This window comes from Mesocricetus auratus, unplaced genomic scaffold, assembly GCF_017639785.1.
Source record: "Mesocricetus auratus isolate SY011 unplaced genomic scaffold, BCM_Maur_2.0 Super-Scaffold_2245, whole genome shotgun sequence".
Lineage (NCBI taxonomy): Eukaryota > Metazoa > Chordata > Mammalia > Rodentia > Cricetidae > Mesocricetus > Mesocricetus auratus.
In genome coordinates this window covers 14896415-14917200 of record NW_024429180.1, presented here as the reverse complement: position 1 = coordinate 14917200, position 20786 = coordinate 14896415, and positions in this window count along the sequence as shown.

The window sequence follows — 20786 nt, the reverse complement described above, 5'->3', positions numbered from 1 at the left end:
ATTTGCCAGGGAAAGACAACTACATACAAACATAGAGTTTCATTTAATTCTGAGCACCACCAGGGGAGTGCTAACTTTTCACATAAATAAATAAATAAATAAATAAATAAATAAATAAATAAATGTCTTATTATTTCTTGGTGTGGCTGAATATTAATGTTTTCACTTGCGGTTGTGATACTTCTTTTTGGCTTTTTTGGGGAGGCAGGGTATAGGTTTTGCTTCCTTCACATAATACATCCTGATTATGGTTTATGCCCCTTCTACTCCTCTCAGTTCCTCTCCACCTCCCCTCCCTTCCACAGCTATTGTGTCTCCTGTTAGAAAAGAAACAAGTTTTAAGGGGAAATAATGAGATACAACAAAATGTAATGAACTGTTTTCAATAAGATAAAACAAAACCTACATTTTGAAATGTGCTGAGACAAACAAACAGAAAGAATAAGCCAAAGAGAAGGCACAGAAACACCTCCTCCTAAGTGTACACACGAGTCAAACCAAAACACAAGACTGGACCATATTATTTGAAAGAAAGACCTGTGGAGTAACAGAGAGAGATGAGAAAAGGTACACATAAACAATAAAACAAAGCAAAAACAATGGTGTTACTGCCTGTGCTAATGGTGTTCTGTTCAGGATATGCTCTCCTGTGCCAAAGAGTTCAAACTATTCCCCACTCTCTCATCTAACTGCTTAAATCTATCTGGTTTTATGCGGAACGTGTTCTAAGCATGGGTGTATTTACACTCTAAAAATAAACATCCAGTTTGACCAGCACCATGTCTTTAAGATGCTGTTTTTTTTTCCATTGTATAATTCTGGCTTATTATCAAAAATCAGGTGTCCTCTTGTGTTTGGATATACCTTTGTGATAGGGGATGTCCTGTGTATGTGCTTATCTTATTAGTTGTTGAATAAAGCACTGTTGGCCATTAGGGAAGCATGATAGGTGGGACTAGGAGTCGAGAAGGATTCTGGAGATGAGAAGCACACGTAGTCACAATATAGGAAGACAGAGGAGTAAGAGGTCCGTACTCTGTTCTCCAGTAAGCGAAGACCACATGAAAATATTAAGATTAGCAATTATGGGTTAACAATTAAGTCAGAGCTATCCTATAAATATCATAGCAAACAGCCAACAACTTCATAATTAATATAGTGTACTGTGTGTTATTTGGGGGCTGAGACAGCGGCAGGCCTCAAGCAACTGGCAGGAAGACATGTTACACCTCTGCAGCTTCAACTCTATTCAACTGGACAGTGTTATCATTTATAACCTGATGAAATGCAATCATTTCAGATTGTGTCCTGGAAACTATCTCACTTAATGGTTACAGTCAGAAATTTTGCATTTTAGAATGCTCAATTTTTTACACATTTCAGTTTCAAGGAAAAAGGCAGAGATGTTGTCTTGCTAGTTTGGTACTGTGTAAAATTATAATTGGGGAATGGAATATGAGACTGAATAGAAATGTTCATTGTATCCCGATGTGGCTTATGGATTGGGAAGCACTGAAAATGATAGTCTCAATTACAATAACTACAGCATACAAGGTATCTCTCAACAGTTTGTTATTGATCTGAAACTATGTATGCTTTGTGTTTATGAAGAGAGTATGCCAAATAAATGTGTTGCAAAGGTGAATGTTGTAAATATAAATATTTGAGTGGAAATAATGCTTCAGTTTTCCCTAGCGTAAAAAGAGGCATTCAACGTTTTGCCTTCTTGTAAACCATAGAGGATTTCCCTTCATGTGATTGCTCTTTTGTCTTTTCCCACATGTAGATGAAAGAATAAGCTGTTTGAATTTAAAACACCAATATAATTAACATTTCATTTTCCCAGGGAGGATATAAAGGTCTTGGTTTATTCACTGCAACACTGATTTGGTTCTCTCGATGTCTCAGGAGTTAATAACAGAAAGCCACTAATTATTAAACAATGTGCTCTCTACCCTGTTTCTACCATTCATTAGTTTCTTCCACATGAATCCTAAATTTCTTTTTTTTCTTTAATTTTAGATAGCTTGCTTCACATGTCAATCCCAGATCCCTCTCCCTCCCCTCCTCCTGTACCTCCCCACCATACCCCCCAGGCTCCCACCCTATCCCCACTTCCTTCCACATATGGAATATCCAGAGTGTGTCATTTTGCTCAGGGCAGGGTCCAGGCACTCCCCTAAGAGTCCAGACTGAGAGAGCATCCCTCTTTGTTTTATGGATACATGAACTCTCTATGTATGCCAGGGATAATCACTGATCTACTGCCCAGGGCTCCATAGGTTGCCCAGGCCTCCTCACACCCAGGGGGTCTGGATCAGTCCCGTGCTGGCCTCCACACTGTCGGTCTGGGGTCCAAGAGCTCTCCCCTTGTTCAGATCAGCTGTCTCTGCTGGTTTTGCCAGCCCATTCTTTGCTCATTTGCTCATCGCTCCTCTCTCTGTGTCACTGGGTTCCATAGGTCTGGTTTTGATGCTCTTTGATTCTTGCTTAGCTCTCCCTTCTGAGTAATTGCTCCTTTTAGTAGTAAAAGCATGTTCTGGCAGCTGAGTGATTGTACTCAGTGTGTTTCTCACATACAAAATTTGCAAGTATTTATTTGTTTCTCTTTTGTTCTTTCTTGGCTCACATTTCTACTTTTGACAATTGTATTCATGTATACAATGTACTATGATCATATTCACCCCTGCTGCCCCTTTTAACACCTCTCCTCTCTCTTCCTCTCCTTATACTCCTATTCGTCTTCTTGACGAATCTGCTCCTTACTTCTGCCTTTCTGTATGTATGTGAATCATGGAATTGCCTAGAGCTATTGATTTATGTAGTGGAGGGCCTATTTATTGGATCATAGGGTAATTTATCAGTGGCTACAAAATGGGAGAAAAATACATCCTACCTTCCTCTAGCAATTATTAAGTACATAGTACACCTCTAAGAGGGGAGAGGTCTCACTTGCACTTCTCCATCCATGATGGAAGTCAAGGGTTGATCCTATGCAAATCTTGAATGGTTAAACCATAGTTGCTGTGTTTTAATGATCGTAATAGCCCTTGTAGGACAGAATCCAGTGTTTAACAGCCATGCCCCAGGACATAGGCAGTTAAAATATTTCTGAATCTATGATGTCAACCCTCTTCAATAAAAATGGGTACACTTTGGAGACACACAATCTGCAGAATGATATGATTCTCATGTGTTCATCTTTCCATTCCTTGCTACATTCTGTACAACGTAGAACGTGTATACAGATGCAGATAAATCCCATATGCATATGCAAGCATACGCACACAGGTCATTTCTGTATAATGCGGAATCTCTCCGACTTTAGTGTATTAGAGAAATGCATGACACATGTCATCTTTCAATTAACCTTTTGTGCATCTGAGACTTCTAAAATGCTAATCATTCAGAAGTGCCACTCCTGTATTGAATCATATGTTCAGGGTTTTACTTGTTATTCTTCAAGTCAAATTGTTACTTTTAGCAAGCTGTTGTTGTTTTAATTATTTGTACTTAAATTAGAAACAAGCTTGTTTTACATGTCAATTCCAGTTCCCTTTCCCTCCCCTCCTCCCTTGTCCCCCACTAGTCCCCTCTCCTACTCCTTTTCTGCTACTCAGGCAGGGTGAGACCTTCCATGGGAGATCTTCAAAGTCCATTACATCATTTGGGGTAGAACCTAGGCCCTTGCCCATGTGTCTAGGCTAAGAAAGTTTCCCTCTATGTGGAGTGGGCTCCCAAGATCCATTAGTATGCTGTTCCACTACCAGAGGCTTCCCTGGATTAACCAGACCTCCAAACTGACATCTTCATTCAGGTGGTCTACACCAGTCCAATGCTGGTTTCCCAGACATCAGTCTGGTGTCCATGATCTCCCCCTTGTTCAGGTCAGCTGTTTCTGTGAGTTTGTCCAACTTGATCTTGACCCCTTTGCTCATCACTCCTCCCTCACTGCAACTGCATTCTGGGAGTTCAGTTCAGAGTCTACCTGTGTGTGTCTGCTTCTGCTTCCATCAACTTTCAGTAGATCTTTAAATCTCTATAATGTAGAGAAGTTCCACATAGTGAGGCATCATGTTTTGCAATCCTTAACAGTTATTCTCTCATTGTACACCTGGAACCAGAATCCTTTAACACTTTGGAAACTCCCTGAAATAAGCTCTCAGTTCAACTTTTGTAAGCTATGATTTAACGATGAATGTAAAATACAGCTTAGTTATGAGAACAATCTTCATATCACAATGATCCCATTTTCTTTCACACCTGAGAAAACCCAATCTTTAATTCTCTGAACGTGGGACATTAGTACACATAGATTCCACATTTACATGAGTAATGTTCTTTCTGTGTTTTATTCTCTGTCAAAGGTGCAGTAGGATTCTGTATCTCTGAAACTGTTGTTAAATGCTCAGTAGTAAAACAATTAGGATCCACATTTTACTCACAGTCTATTAAAAACAGTCTAGCCCTTTTCTCTCATGCTTTGCCAAGTATTTAATGACTTTCCTTGTTATGCTATAGTAAGGCACATGCCATTTTTGTACAGTGTTCATCACAACAGTATCTCACATTTAGTTCACAAATTTGCTATCAGATCATTGTTGCTATCTGGCACAGAAAAGGCTGAGCTGTACTATGGCAAACTATGAGGATTTCTCTTACATGACTGAGAGATATGGGGATTAGAGTCCAATATCTACAACAGGCAGACTCAAATATATTGGAGAAAAAGGCTGTCCATAAACCAGCTTTCTCTTTTCTTATATGAAGCTCAGATCAATTTGTATGGTCTCACAAGAGATTATTGCATGCATAGCTACCCTCAGTAAACTCAAATTTTATAGTTGAAACAAAAAAATTAATAAATATCCCACTGATACCTAGATTCGTGTTTGATTAAATTGCTGGATAGTAAGTCCTACCTTAGTTGAGCATCAAAGTAACACTATGATTTGACCTTGGATACCCTGAACTCACAAGAGAAAGTCCGAAGGACAGGAAAAGTGTATGAAGGATTGACTGTGTTGTCACAAAACATGAAATATTATAAGATAAAAAACTATTTGGAGGTTTATCATTACAATTTTCATCATGTATTCCTTTCTGGTGTGTAATATTCTCTCTCTGTCTCTCGCTCTCTCTCTCTGTCTCTCTTTCATTGTGTGTGTGTGTGTGTATGTGTGTGTGTGTGTGTGTGTGTGTTTGCATGCTTGCCTGAGTATAGGTATACATGTGGGAGGACAGAATTGATCTAGGCTGTTTGCCTTGACCACACTCTACTTCTCTATTTTTGTCTGGCTCAGTTGCTGAACCTAGAGATCACCAATTTCTTAAGCCTTATTAGATACCTCAGACTGATGATCTCTGTGCATTATTTATGGTATATAGAGTAAAATAACTTTAGAATGCAATATATATTATATTTATGCATGTATATGTATATATGGATGTATTACAGTTGTGTATAGGCTGTGATCTGGTTTGTCCAAAAATGGCTGTCTACCAATCAAAGTCTAAGAATACAGAAGTTATCAGTCCATTAAGTTTGGTGGTCTTCATTATATACCATATTCCCAAAGAATTAGATTCTATTGCCAATAAATAAATGAAATTGCCAGTGAGAAAAAGAGTAAGCAGGGAAATACGAAGAGCTTTCTTCTACCATGTGTTTTTTACAGGATGCCACCAGAAGATGTGGCCGAGGTTTAAGGTGGATCTTCCTACTTTAAACGATCAGGAGCAATAGTAGGTTTTCCCATGTTCAGTGATGTAATTAAGACAAATCACTTTTGGATTCACACAGCTTCTTGGGTTTTAGTTAACTCCAAATGTAATCTAGTTGACAACCAATAGTAGACATCACAATCTGTCTTTGCTACTTGCGTGCTGTTATTGCAGGAGCATGCAGCTTTTGTTCGTGTGCTACAGAATCTAAACACAGGTCTAAATGTTTTTTTTGTTATACATTGATATAATTTTCCTCTTCTAATCTTAAAAACTGATTTTATGATAATATTAACTTATCCCATTTGAGTGAACTTGTTTTAAATTTTTATTTTGACTCTTTCCTCTCATACATATTTACTGTCCCTTCTACCCACCAATATACATTCAAACATTCCATCCTTAGACAGTTTAAAAGTTTGATAAGATGAATACATTCTGAAAATGTACATAATGACTGCAGTTAATAATAATTTAAATGGGCAGGCCTTGCAGATAGCAGCCCATTGCCATTGTGATGAACAACAACATGATGGAGATATGGGAAAAATAGGAAAATGGAGCAGTTAAACAGAACTGGAGTCAAGATGGCAGTGATTAGTGCACCCAGTAGGGTCACCACAGTGGGTTCCAGTATCTTAGGGCTCACACAGACAAAGACTCAGCCCCCAAACACTCTATAAGCCACAAAATGGTGTGAACTCTGTACAATAATGGAGGTCTGAGATGAGGAATAGTTCACTTTCTGGACTGTACTTCCTCTAAGGACCAGCATGGTCTCTGATATCATCAGAGGTCATTTTGATGTATGTAGTCCATGATGCTGCCCCAGGCCCTGATGAAGTCCATGTTCCACATCGACCTGTGCAATCTCTGTTGCGGGTGTGTTGTAATTACCTTGAAATCTTTTTCCTCAGGGGGCCATGCTGGTGTGAATGGCTTGTGTAGCCATTGGGGACCATGTCTGAATCTGAGGTCTTAGTGCAGCCAGAGTTTGTGTTGGTGTTCCTGGTTCATGTCACTACTGAGGACCATGTGCATGTCCACAGACTATGTTGCAGTCTGGTGCCATGTTGGTGTCCAAGGTTCAGGTCGCTGCTGAGGGCCTTTTCCATATCTGTGGCACTTCTGCAGCTGGATCCAGTGTGTGTGGTTCATGCTTGAACCAGAAACCATGTAAAGGCCCAAGACTTGTGCTCCTGGTGACTGTGATGAACAACGAGGCTACTTTTTCTGTGATATTGATGACTGAAGACATAAAATTTTGAGGGAGAGACTTGAAAGGATTCTGTGATAACCCCTAAACCCCCAACCCATGCCAAAAAAGTAAGAGCCTACACAGGAAGTCATTGAAGAGAACTCTCAAGTAGCTGATGTGGATGCTGAAATTTAGCTCTCAACAATTGATGCCTTCTTACAGGGCTGTGGGAGGGGAAGGACTCACTTCTATTTAAGAGTCAGGGCACTGAGAGTGGTCCCATGCCTCAGAGAATATGTAGACAACACAAATTAGACTTGTTTCCTTACTTTTATTTTTTTAGGTGGTGAAGTCACAATGTTGAGGGGGCCGGCATGGGAGGACTAGAAAGTGAGTGTGATCGCAGAACATGAATAGTAGTAACCAAATAACCAATGAAAAGTATAAGTTGAAAACAGTGGTAATTTAAGTATCATTAGTTGATTAGCTATTAAGCAGCCACATCATAAATTCAGTACAAGTATGTGACTTATCTTATGTTATCATTAGAAATTATACAGACATAATCTTATGTCATATAAGTTTATATAATACTCATTTCTTTTCTCCTAATAAATCAGAGCTTGTAGGACTATGACCTTGCTGATACTTATAATGGATTATTTCTTCTTTTTCTTTCTCATTTTCCTTTATCTGCCCTCTGCCCCACATCAGGAGTTCTTAGCTTCATATTTTTATCATAAGCTGCACAGATTCCATGAGGTTTTGAGTTTTATAATGTTGGAATCAATACAGTCAAATATGCACTTGACCTCTGTATATCTGATGAAAACGGGTACAGTAGATGAGAAACTCATGAATTCTGACAAGTAAAATTGGGTTTAACTTGAGAAGGAATGAGTATGAATGGAAACAGAACAAAAGCCCCTGATCCCTGGGAAAGAGCTGAAATCAATGCAAAACTTTAGAAAATCATTACATCCTTCTTCAAAGACAAAATGCAATCATTTGCACATATTGTGAAGTATCTCTATTTAATACTTTCATAATGTTCTAAAGAGAACATAAATGAAACTAGTTTGTGAAATTTCAAGCTAAGTGCTTTCTCTTTGTATAGCATCATTATTCAGACGGTCAAAGGTTCTATAGTTCATGCTTTCTTGAAACCAGGCCAGATATAATTTTTAATATCTATTCCACTGTTGAACTTTGGAGAGATATATTTTTAAAAATTACTATTCTTTGGAAAGTAAGAATGTAAAATGAATAAAAGTAAATTAGGTGAATTGCTTCCAATATTGCAACTCATGAGAGACTGAATGAATTTTAAATTGTGTTTTGTGTGAGTTCCCTTTCTAATTTTAGAGGTAATATAGTATACTAAGACAATTTCAAGGTTTTTTTTTCAAAATCCTCTAGTAAAGTTTCATTTATGGTGGGAAATGTGGAAATATTATAAAATGTTAAGAAGATGAATAATGAAAGTGTTGATAATTTCATAAACTGAGTATTAAGGAAACCAACAATCAGGAAAAATTTTACAGGTAATTCGTTATGTTCAAATAATACTACCTACTAGTGCCCTTGAGCTAGCCACAAGTGGACTTTGCATAATGCCACATAAAGACATATAAGGATTTATGAAAATGTGAAAGAAATCAGAATCAAAGTACTAGATGCAGAATAATACAGAGTGAAATGGCATGAAATACATCATCCATAATGTTGATCTTTGGTTATCTGAGATCCAGTGGCTTTTAGAGCCAAGATTGGAAAGCTTCTCTTTAAAAACTCTTAAACATGTTCTGGTAGAAGTGATCATGCAAATCACATTCAAGCACTTGTCTTTTCCAGCTTAAATGTCAGTGGAGAAAATGCAATGATATTAATATTTGTATAAATGTCTATAACAAGCTGATGTCTATTTGGACACCTCAGTTAGATAAAGACATAAGAGCAAAACAGTGATGGTGTGTACCATCACCTGCAATCTTCTCATGACTGACAGCACTGCACAAATGGAAGTGTCATTTACTGTCCACATTCATGTTCCTTGTCCTGTGGGGTAAAGATGTTATGATACTTAGAAGCAGTTTATCTAACAATAAATGAATTTTATATTGTCAGTGTCCACCAGTACAAAGATTATCTACATTGACTTTTAGAAGGGTATCACAGAAAAAAATGTCATGGCAATTAGAAACAATACTAAGCAGAGCAGAATGTTTAGGCAGGAAAAGATATAACTATGAAATTGATTTTATAGTTGAAATGAGCGGTTCCACATCCTAGAGGTGCAAGACCTGAGGAAGTTCTGGAAGCAGAACTCTTACACACTAAGGCAGATATTTTTATTCAATGGAAATCCTGGTGACATGAGGCGGATTTCAAGGAAAAACTTAAATGTAAAACCTGTTACATTTTTTCGTCTTTGATAGGTGACAGAAAGAAAACATTTCACCTTGTACACTTGGAGAACCATTGTGTATCCCTCCTCCCACTGATAGACAGGAATCCCAAAATTGTGGTAAGAAGATTCATCAAATGTGAGTTTGATTATTAAAGTCTAACTCTTAAGTAAAGTAGTCATAAGAATAACAGAAGAGACAATTCACAGCTGTCTTATATAGTAGATGGAAAGAACAATTTAAGACTCCAGAGGGACAACAGATTATTTAATGATTTATTTCTTTTTAAAATAATTTATTTTTTTATTTTGTTTGCATTGGTGTTTTGCCTATGTGTATGTCTGTGTCAGGGTGTTAGCTAGATCCTGGGGTTACAGACAGTCATGAGTTGACACAGGGTGCTGGGAAGTGAACCTGGGTCCTCCAGAAGAGCAGCCAGTCCTCTATATTCCATGAGTCATCTCTAAAGCCCCACGGGATTTATTTCTTGAAAGCAACATGCCACGCAGAGACAACTCACATAGGGATTAGAAATTGCGGCCGGGCGGTGGTGGGGCATGCCTTTAATCCCAGCACTCGGGAGGCTGACGCAGGCAGATCTCTGTGAGTTCGAGGCCGGGCTGGACCGAAAGCCTCCAAGACAATATAGGGAAATACTGTCTTGTAAACCCCCCCCCAAAAAAAAGAAATTGCAAGCATCCAGCCTGCATGAGTCTGCACAGGTCCTTCACCTATACGATTTGACTGTTAAACTGGTATTTTTGTGGGGCTCCTACCTGTGGAAACTGGAGTGTCTCTGACTCTTGCATGCACCTCAGACTCTTTTCCTCACGTTAGGTTGGGTGTTAGGATGCTTGCTTTGCCTATTGTATTTTGTTGTGTTTTATTTTGTTGTTTCATCCTGTAGGCCTGCTGTTTTCTTAAAAGGAAATGTAGGAGTAGATCTGGAGGAGAGAAGAAGTAAGGGAAGCTGGGAAAGGTAGAGGGGTGTGAAACTGTGCTCAGATGTATTGTGTGAGAGAAGACTCTATTTTCAATTTTTAAAAAAAGCAATAAAAAAAGAGAAAGAAAGAAACCCAGGAAACATGTTTGTAAGCTACTGGCATGCCCAATGAGAGAAAAACACAGCTGATTGGGACTCCTGGAAAAAAAGAAGATATGCTGTGCTACGAAATCTGTAAGCAATATAGACAAGAGTTTGCAGATGTAAAATTTACACTGTTCTTGGACATGTCCACAGCATAACAACAGTAGCATATGGTAATTGCTTTTGCAAATCCACATCAAAATTTCAGTAGGTAAATTAAGAACTTTATCTACCTGAATGCAGCAAACTTCCTGTTGTCTGGAGAACTCTTTCTCAAGTCAAAAAAAAACTCAGTTTCTTACACGTCCAAATACGCATAACGCAAATGAGTGGTTTGTGTTTATAATGAACCTCCTGACAATGAACAAAGTAAAAAAATTATTACAAAATAATATAAATTGCTCATAATCATATAAGGTGTGCGTTTCTTAATAAATAATACATTTCAGAATACCAGTTTTTTCACTTATAAATTTATTATAGAGTAAAACAAATGAGCATAGAGGGGTTCCTTAGAGGTGTTGAGGGAATGATATTTTATTCATTGAAAGTAAGGATTCAAAGATGCCCATTTTGCAGGCTAATTGGCAATAATTATAAATTTGAAATGTGATGTAACATCTCCATTGAATTAATTCTCAATTCCTCCAGTTTTATATTACCCATGTGTCTAGTTTTGCCCACTGTGAATGGACACTGCTGCAAAATATCTCCACAGAGACTATAAGTATCTGTGTATACCAGGTCTTCCTTCTGCCTCGTTACAATGTTTCACAGAACGCCCAAGTGCTATTCTTCTGCCTCGTGTTCTGAAATAAAGACAGAAGTCAATTACACCAGAAATGGAGCAAACTACAACAGCCTAAGAGGATCATATCCCACAATGTAGACACTAACAAGGGCAAAGTTTTCATTAGCACACCATTGTACACTCTGTGAGTGGCAACTAAATACTCAGTTTAAGCTATACTTACAATAGTCTGAGTTATGAAATAATTGTGTTCCATTAAAAAATGTTACTAAGCACTCTACTATTTTTAAGGTACTTCCATTTTAGTCTTATTTAACCATAATTGTGACTATATACATATCCTTATGAATATGTACATTTTCCATGAATTTAGAATATCATTTTCTTCAGTGTCAATATTTATTATATTTTGATATACAAATACAGCATATTTCTTATTTAGAGTTAGACCCTTTCTCATTCAAATATTTTGATATATTAAAATAGTAATAATAGTTACTAAATAGGTACAAATAGAACTGAAAAGTATTAATGTTTCAAAGTAAACACTAATTCAATTGGAAGAGATTATTAATATTTTGTGAATGTATAGAAAATGAATCATGAAAATTAATGCACTTTCAAATTCTGCCCAAGGATGAGGAACATTTGCATGATAGATGCTCAGGATTCAGTTAATTGTTCTTTGCACATTTGTTGTGTGATTAAACACAGTAAGGCATTTAACTCAGAACAATGTAACATTAATTGATATGACTTATCTTGAATGACTGTTTTTGCCACTGACACACAGTGAATGTTTTTTATACACTTTTATCATAAACAATGTAAATTGCATTTTAATTCTTTCTTATTTAGATCTCTGACAGTTATTGATTGTCTGCTCTTTTAATTTGTTCCTTTGTTTCTTTGTGTTTTTTCAAAAAGTAAAATTGAACCTTGGTAAGGTAATATTTTTATCCCCCTAACAAAACTGCCCTAAGAACTATTTACATGGCTACGAAGAAAAAGACAGTTTTCTTTCTTGCTCTTATGCAGTTGTTCATAAAGATTAATCTATATTCTCTGAATTTACTTGGAGGTCTTCTGTTGGACTTCTCTGGCAAACATCGGCAGCTCCCATCTGTTGCTGCTCCCATCTGTTTGTCAGTGCAAAGCTGTTTTAAATCATCCAGCTCTCATCATGCAGGGAAGCCTGCTGGGAAGAATCAATGGATATGCCCTTTCTTGCAATCACAAACTGTGTGTTGAACCCACCAAATATTTTATGTCTGAACTCAGACAATACTTACTCATTTGGGAAATATTTTTGAAACTCAATATGTATGTGAAAAATAGAATTCTGCTATTTTCACAAAACCTCACCTTCTCTTCATGAGTTTATTCATCTTGACTTGAATATGGCGATGAGGGAATTATGGTAGGTGTGAACATTTATCTGACCATCTGGTTCTGTTTGTGTGTCTGTTTGTTTTGTGACTTGGTTTTGCATGTAGTTGCTTCTAGGGCTTATGGGAAGTACAACATAGAAAACTTTATTGCACTACAGCGTGATACTGTGTATACTTATCAAATGTTGACTATGTGCAGCCTATTGAATTGGCAAATCTGACAGCTCTTGTAAAGTCTGATTAAAAGTTAAGCAAGAAGCAATATGATTTGAACTGTAGTGGAGTTTAGAAGAAATTTGAATTTGCAAATATACCCATCTGCAATATTAACTTTGACAAGAAAAATTAGCAAAATAGATGAGATCAAGCATGTGCAAGACAAGGAAGTAAATATGATCAGAGTGCAGAATGTGAAATCTCCAAATAGTCAACAAGAATATTATGTAAATAAAATCATAGAAAACATTTTATCAAAATTCTAAAAGTTAACATTAATACTAAAAAGTAAGATATAGCTAAGTATAATCAGGGGATGTGTATGTTTTTAAAAGCATTATAAATCTTATAAAAATAGGTGCTTTAGGTATTTAAGATAACTTACTATTGCATTTAATGTAATGCAAAACAATCATGGTATGTACTCACTCATATATTGATATTATGTAGAGAGCAAAAGATTAGCAGTTTACAATCCACACCTCCAGAGAAGCTAGGAAAGAAGGGGGATGATAAGAGAGACAGACATGTTCCCCTAGAGAAGGGGAAAGGGACAAGATCTCCTGAGCAAATTGGGGGCACTGGGGAAGGAAGAAGGAGTTAGGAGATAGAGAAGGGGAGAAGAGGAGCAGGGAGGAGGATATGAGGGAGCAGGAAGATTGAGTCAAGTAAAGCTTAGAGAAGAGCAAGAAAAGAGATACTGTAATAGAAGGAGCCATTATAGGTTTAAAGAAAAATCCTGTACTAGGGAAATGTACAGAGATCCACAAAGTTGAGCCCAACCAAGAATCTAAGCAATAGTGGAGAGGCAACCTTAAATGACTTACTCATATAATGAGATTAATGACTAACTTACATGCCATCTGAGAGCTTACATCCAGTAGCTGATAGAAGCAGAAGAAGAGACCCACAGTTAAGCACTGAACTGAACTCCTGGAAACAAGTTTTAGAGAAGTGATGAGCAAAGGGGTCAAGACCATTTTGGGGAAACCCACAGAAACAGGTGACCTGAACAAGTGTGATCTCAGGAACCTCAGTCTGACGGCAGGGGAACTAGCATAGGACTTAACCAGGCCCCACAAAAGTGGGTGTCATTTAGTAGTCCTGCACAGTTTATGGGTCTTCTGGCAGTGGAACCAGTATTTATCCCTAGTGTACAAATGAACTTTGGGACCCCATTCCATCTAAAGGAATATTCTCTCAGGCTAGCTACTTTGGGGAGAGCCTAGGCTCTTCCCCAAATGATGGGACAGACTATGATGATTCCCCATGGAAGGCCCCACTTTCCCTGGGGAGTGAGTTGTGGGGTGGGATGGGGGAGATGTTTGGGGAGCATGGGAGGAAGCGAGGGAGAGGGAACTGGGTTTGGTATGTAAAATAAGATAGTTTTTAGTCTAAATACAAATGTATAAAAAATTAAAAAAGAAAATATTTTCCTATCATTCACAAAAGTTTTGAAAATAAATCTTGTTATTAATCTGCTGAAGAACACGAAACAATTGAACAAAGTAAAATTTAAGACGTTATAAAAAAGAGTGAAGAAAATTCTATAAGATAAGAAGACCTCCTATGTGTGTGGATTTGTAGGCTGAATACCCTGAAGACTAACGTACAAAGAACAAGCAGTCTACCAAGGTTCATTGAGAATCTAGAGAATTCCAAAGTACTTCTTCAAAAAATGGAGAAAAAATACTTTTATAAGGAAACACAACAGTTACTAAGTAGCAAAACAAAACAAACTAAATTTGACAACTCTAATCATTGTCTGAGGTCTCAATGTATCCGAGTTCAACTTATGTAACAGATCCACAGAAAATAAGAACTTCAATCAGCAAGTAGAACTTCAAGAAATTGTGAAAACCTTCAGTACAGTGCCAGAGATCACATTTGGATTGGGAAAAGCCCACAGAGACTCAACCATAGACATGCATAGGTTTACATAAAAAAACGTATAGTGAGACCCCATGTCAAAATCCTATATGACTGGGTGAAATTTTCAAGGTTCCAGCTCTAGATCAAGACATGCAGAGAGACACTGACTGCTAAGGGAAGAAAAATTAGTTTCTAAATGTGAGCCATCTTATGTTATCCAGCCCCTATTGGTTAGGCATGAACATGTGTACATATGAGTAAAAATAAATGGACTTACTAGGGTGTATTTGTGCATATGTATGTAAGAGATTATCTATCTATGTATATATAGATATCTCAGATAGATAGATGAATAGATAGATAGATAGATAGATAGATAGATAGATAGATAGATAGACAGATAGATAGATATAGATGATAGACATAGTCACGAGGTGGCAACATAATAAAGGAAACAGAGACAGTGAAGAAGCATTTCATAAAATATGTTCATATATGAAATTCTAAAAATATAAAGTATTAAAAAACTGAAGATGGATAAAGTATCTCTGAAGTACTTTTTGGAAAGTAAAAGCATATTCAGTTTCTGTGGAATAACAAGAAATCTTTTGTTTACTCCATAGACTTTCTCCTACAACCAGTGAGCAATAATAGATTCTGGGTAACACAGGAACTGAAATATTACAAGATATCTGTAATAAAGATACATGACTTGATCTTTAAATCTTCTTTAATAATTTTGTTAAGAAGTCAATCTAGGGGTAACCACTTAATATTGGTAACAAATTAGGGCACTCATTCATGGGGAAAACAGATTCTCCTCTCAACAGTTAGTGACTACAACTCTTCATCTAAGGGTGGAACCTTATGATATTATTCCATCCACACTACCATGACTTTGGTGGTTTTGTTTTACAGTTCTTTATTAGATATTCTGTTGATATTTCTTGAGTACAACTCCCCTGTCATTTACAGAAGACACAATCTTGCAGTAGGTGTCAAGATACACTAAATGAATTCATCAGGTAACATTTATGTATTAATTCATGTATGCATATATCTATATAATTTTAATAATTAAAGAAAAACTCAATATCAAAGGGATTGGGGAGGAGGATGAAGAGAAAGGAGATGCAATAACTGGGGAAAATATGTAAAAACAGAACATATACATGAAAAAATCTGAAACAGAAGGAACTCTAGCTTATTTTTTCCTCTAACTGGGACATTGTAGACTTGATAAAAAAAACTAACCATTGTGCAAATCAGTAGTTTGTAATACTTATGTCTGTAGACCTTCATTTGAAGTCCTTATAATTTAGACACTAGTATAGATTTACCGATTAGATTATTATTCACTGTTTTCATTTAAATCATATTTGTATGCTTAAATTTCCTTTTACCCTTCATTTAAAATATGCTTTCACTCATATAGTCTCAGTGATTTTCCTGTTTCTACTGTTGAAGTAGGAAGAAGTTTGAAGAGGTCCTCTGTAATCTACTTAAGTACACTTTCAAACAATGGAATCTGTCACATTCTTTGTTCCATAGCACAAAACCTGTGATTAACAGACACTGGAAGATGAAGAAATTTTTAACTTAAAATATAGGCAAATTTCAAACAGAACAACAGATAATGTGCAAGCAACTTGTAAATTATTTCTGACTACCCTGGACATTCAATGAGTGTTAAATATACACAGGATGTTTTATTACTTGTTGTGTTAGAGAGGAACAATACCTGTGCCTTCATGTTGCCATAAAGCTGGAGCATTTTGATGTTAATACTGATTTTCATGTAATAATGAATCAATTAAGAAACAAAACTTTGGACATGGCTGTGCAGGACACTTTAGGTTAAAATAATTGAGATGACCACCCTAACTGTGAGCATCCTCTTCCATGGGTTGAAGTCACGGACTGAGTTAAAAGAAGAAAGTGAATTGAGAATAGCATGCTTCTCTCTCAGCCTCCTGATTGCATATGCAATATGGCCATATGTCTCACACTTCTGCTGCCATGACTTCCCTTCTTTGATGGCCTGAATCCTTACGCTGAGCCAAAAGAAAATTTCAAGCTGCTTTTTCAGGTAATCTGTGACAATAACAGGGGAAGTAAGAGCTACAGGAAAAAAACAGACAATAAGTATAAGAGCTGTTCCTTTTGGCCACAAAACAAAGGGAAACTGATAACAGCATCCTTCCTAGAATTTAAAAATGCCCTGAATTGAGACATAAAGTTCTGATTTTTGCTGACAGATACTTTAAACCAAGTAATATTAAAAGCAAATATTTCTTAATGTTCCCACTCTACTTCTGCAAATTGTATCTTTTCTAATTTAATGTATGAAAGCATAACTTGTCTCTTCTCCCCATTCCCATTACCTGAAAGAATCTCCATTTCCTATCCTGTTGTTTCTCTTTAACTCCAATAAATGTCCTCTTCTGTATGTATTACTAAATTATTTTGTCAATAATACTAAGACTATACAAAAATGACCATGTACATATGAGGCTAATCAGTAGAATAAGCAAAAAGTGACAGACATACTTAAAGAAATATTTTTTTATTTTTAAGTTCAAATTTAGATTAGAAACAAGGTTGCTTCACAAGTCAGTTCCAGGTCCCCTCTCCATTTCCCTCCCTTCTTCCCATGGCCTCCCCCCAAGCCCCCCAATATCCCCTCATTTCCCCAGGGAGGATGAGGCCCTCCATGGGGGTGTCCACAGTCTGTCATTTCATCCAGGGCAGGGCCCAGACCCTCCCCCAAAAGTTCAGGGTGAGAGGGCATCTCACATTGTTGGAGGGGGGTCCAAAGTCCATGTGTATACTCGGGATGAATATTGATCTACTGCCCAAAGCTCAATAGATTACCTAGGCCTTCTCACTGACACCCCCAGGCAGGGGGTCTTGATCAGTCCCATGCTGGATTCCCAGGCATCAGCATGGGATACAAGAGTTAACCCTTGTCAAGTCAGCTGTTTCTGGGGGTTAAACCATCCCAGTCTTAATCCCTTTGGTCATCAGTCCTCTCTCTCTGTTACTGGCTTTCTTGATTTCAGCTCAGTGCTTAGCCATGTGAGTCTGCCTCTTCTTCCCTCAGCCACTGAATTAAGGTTCTGATTCCCTGACTCTCTGGCCATGGGATTGTAGGCTGGCACTCCCCAGATCTATGTCTAAAATCCATATATGAGAGAATTCGTGCCATGTTTCTCTTTTTGTGACTGGGTTACCTCACTCAGGATGGTTTCTTCTAGTGCCATCCATTTGCCTGCGAATCTCATGATTCCATTATTTTTTTCTGCTGAATAGTACTCCATTGTGTAGATGTACCACATTTTCTCTATCGACTCTTCAGTTGAGGAACATCTAGGTTGCTTCCAAGTTCTGGCTATTACAAATAAAGCTGCTATGAACATAGTGGAACAGACATCCTTGCTGTATGAATGGGCATCTTTTGGATATATGCCTAAGAGTGGAGTTGCTGGGTCTTGTGGTAGGTTTTTTCCCATTTTTCTGAGGAATCTCCACACTGATTTCCAAAGTGGCTGAACAAGTTGGCACTCCCACCAGCAATGGAGGAGTGATCCCCTTCTACCACATCCTCTCCAGTATAAATTGTAGCTGGTGTTTTTGATTGCAGCCATTCTGACAAGAGTGAGATGGTATCTAAGATTTGTCTTCATTTGCATTTCCCGGATGGCTAAGGATGCTGAGCACTTTCTCAAGTACCTCTCAGCCATTTTAGACTCCTCTATTGAAAATTCTCTATTTAGTTCTGCAGCCCACTTTTTAGTTGGATCCTTTGGTGATTTGGAGACTTGCTTCTTGAGTTCTTTGTAAATTTTGGAGATCAACCCTCGTTCAAATGTGGGGTTAGTCAATAATATTTTTTCCCATTCTGTGGGCTGTTGTTTTATCTTGCTGACTTTGTCCTTTGCCTTAGAGAAGCTTCTTAGTTTCAGGAGGTCCCATCTATTAATTGTTGATCCCCCTGTCTGTGCTACTGGTGTTAGGTTCAGGAAGCTCTCTCCTATACCGATTGGTTCAAGGGTACCACCCACTTTTTCTTCTAAGAGGTTCAGTGTGGCTGGATTTATGTTGAGGTCTTTGATCCATTTGGACTTAAGTTTTGTGCATGGTGATAGACATGGTTTGGTCTGCAGTCTTCTACATGCCAGCCTCCAGATATGCCAGCACCATTTGTTGAAGATGCTTTTTTTATTCCACTGTATATTTTTAGCTTCTTTGTCAAAGATCAGATGTTCATACGTGTGTGGGTTAATATCCAGGTTTTCAATTCGATTCCATTGGTCTACCTGTCTATTTTTGTGCCAATACCAAGCTGTTTTCTATTATAGCTCTATAATAGAGCTTGAAGTCATGGATGGTGATGCCTCCGGACGTTGCCTTGTTGAATAGTGTTGTTTTGACTATCCTGGGTCTTTTGTTTTTCCATACAAAATTGATTATTGTTCTTTCAAGGTCTGTGAAGAATTGTGCTTTGATTTTAATGGGGATTGCACTGAATCTGTAGATTGCCTTTGGCAGGATTGCCATTTTTACTACATTGATCCTACCTATTCAAGAGCATGGGTGTTGAGGAAGTCCTGTGTCAATAAAGCACTGCTGTACAATAGGAATCTAGATAGGTGGGAGTAGGAGTCCAGGAGGACTCTGGGAAGGAGGAACACAGAGAGTCAAGATGTAACTCCATGGGGAGGAAGCCGGGAACTATTCTCTGGTAAAAGAAATACTTAGATTAACAATTATGGAGTAATTACTTAAGTCAGAGCTAGCCAGTAAGAAACAAGCAAGGCCAACAATTTCATAATTAATATAGCCTCCTGTGTGTTTATTTGGGACTGATGCGGCTCTGGAACCAGGCTGGCAGGAAGGCTTCTCTCAAGGAAAAAGCTTCCCTTTACACATGGGAGATCTTTCCATTTTCTGAGGGCTTTTTTAATTTCTTTCTTTAAAGATTCTTGAGTTGATCTTGTAGTCTGCCACTTTGCTGAAGGTGTTAATCAGCTGTAAGAGTTCTCTGGTAGAGTTCTTTGGGTCATTTATGTAAACTATCATATCATCTGCTAATAGTGAAAGTTTAACCTCTTCCTTCCCAATTTGTATCCCCTTGATCCCCTTTTTGTGTTGTATGGCTCTGGCTAGAACTTCAAGTACAATGTTGAAAAGGTATGGAGAGAGTGGACAGCCTTGTCTTGTTCCTGATTTTAGAGGAATTGCGTTGAGTTTCTGTCCATTTAGTTTGATATTGGTAGTTGGTTTACTGTATATAGTTTTTATTATGTTTAAGTATGTTCCTGTTATCCCAGATCTCTCCAAGACCTTTATCATGAAGGGGTATTGGATTTTGTCAAAGACCTTTTCAGCATCTAATGAGATGATCATGTGATTTTTGTTTCTCAGCTTGTTTATATGGTGGATTACATTGATGGATTTTTGTATGTTGAACCATGACTGCATCCCTGGGATGAAACCTACTTGATCGTGGTGAATGATTGTTTTGATGTGTTCTTGGATCCGATTTGCCGATTTGTTTTATTGAGTATTTTGCATCAATGTTCATGAAGGATATTGGTCTGAAGTTCTCTTTCTTAGTTGTGTCTTTGTGTGGCTTGGGGTCAAGGTTATTGAAGCCTCGTAGATAAAGTTTGGCAAAGACCCTTCTGCTTCTATTGTGTGGAATACTTTGAGAAGAATTGGTATTAGCTGTTCTTTGAATGTCTGGTAGAATTCTGGACTGAGGCCATCTGGACCTGGGCTTTTTTTGGTTGGGAGACTTTTGATGACTGCTTTTATTTCCATAGGGGTTATAGTTCTATTTAAATTGCTTATATGTTCTTGATTTAATTTTGGCAAGTGATAGCTATACAGGAAGTCGTCCATTTCCTTTAAATTTTCAAATTTTGCAGAGTACAGGTTTTCAAAGTATGACCTGATGATTCTCTCATTTTCCTCACAGTCCGTTGTTATGTCCCCTTTTTCATTTCTGATTTTGTTAATTTGCATATTCACACTCTGCTGTTTGGTAAGTTTGGACACAGGTTTGTCTATCTTGCTGATTTTCTCAAAGAACCAACTCTTCATTGCATTGATTCTTTGTATCCACCAAGATGAA